We start from the raw sequence: 850 nt of genomic DNA on the forward strand, positions 1-850 counted from the left end.
CCAAATCACCCACCTGAGCTACAAATCTTCTCCATCATCTCAGTATTATATACCTTTGGTCAAAAATGTAGCTCATATCTGTTAAGAGTGAACCCTGTAGTCATTCAGTATTCAACATTAGCAGAGCTATGAACTTATCAGTTTAATCTTGATCAAAGAAAAAGTCCCATAATATAACGAAACGACCGTCCAGTACTTCCAGGTTTCGCATGATCGTCTAACTTCAATTGATTCATGATCTCAACTATCATATTAACTATAATATCCACAAAACCCCTTCTGATAAAAATCTCATATTATATAAAATTAAAATTAAATTTTTCATTTTTTTCATCTAAAATCCATAAATGTTCATTGTTATTATTGATTATTGATTCAGAGTGTATACTAAGGAGGAGTATAACTAAGGAGGAATGAGTGACCTCAAATTAAACTAAATAAAGAAATGGTTAAGATAACATTTTCGGAAATGTTAGGACTTCTCAACAATAAGTATGTATGGTATTTTCGTGTTCATTAGCAACTCATTTCAAGGTAGATTTCATGTATTTGATATGAGAAGCAATAATCGACAAAGTTGACTAAACTGAGTTTGACATAGTAACTTTCTGATGACATTAAGGGAGAACCATATTTCTTTTTCACAGAATGACTAAAGTTGAAAATGAGAATTTTTTGTTTAGTCTAAAGAAAATCTCTGATGATCGATGCTATTCACTAGAATAATTTTAGGTAGAGTATATACAAGTTAGTTTCATCACGAATCGATATCAAGACTGGTAGGTCCTGGGTTCGAATCTCGCGAGTGCGGGATCGTGGATGAGCGCTGCTGAGGAGTCCCATAATAGGA

This window comes from Schistosoma mansoni, chromosome 1 (genome assembly GCF_000237925.1).
Source record: "Schistosoma mansoni strain Puerto Rico chromosome 1, complete genome".
Taxonomy (NCBI): domain Eukaryota; kingdom Metazoa; phylum Platyhelminthes; class Trematoda; order Strigeidida; family Schistosomatidae; genus Schistosoma; species Schistosoma mansoni.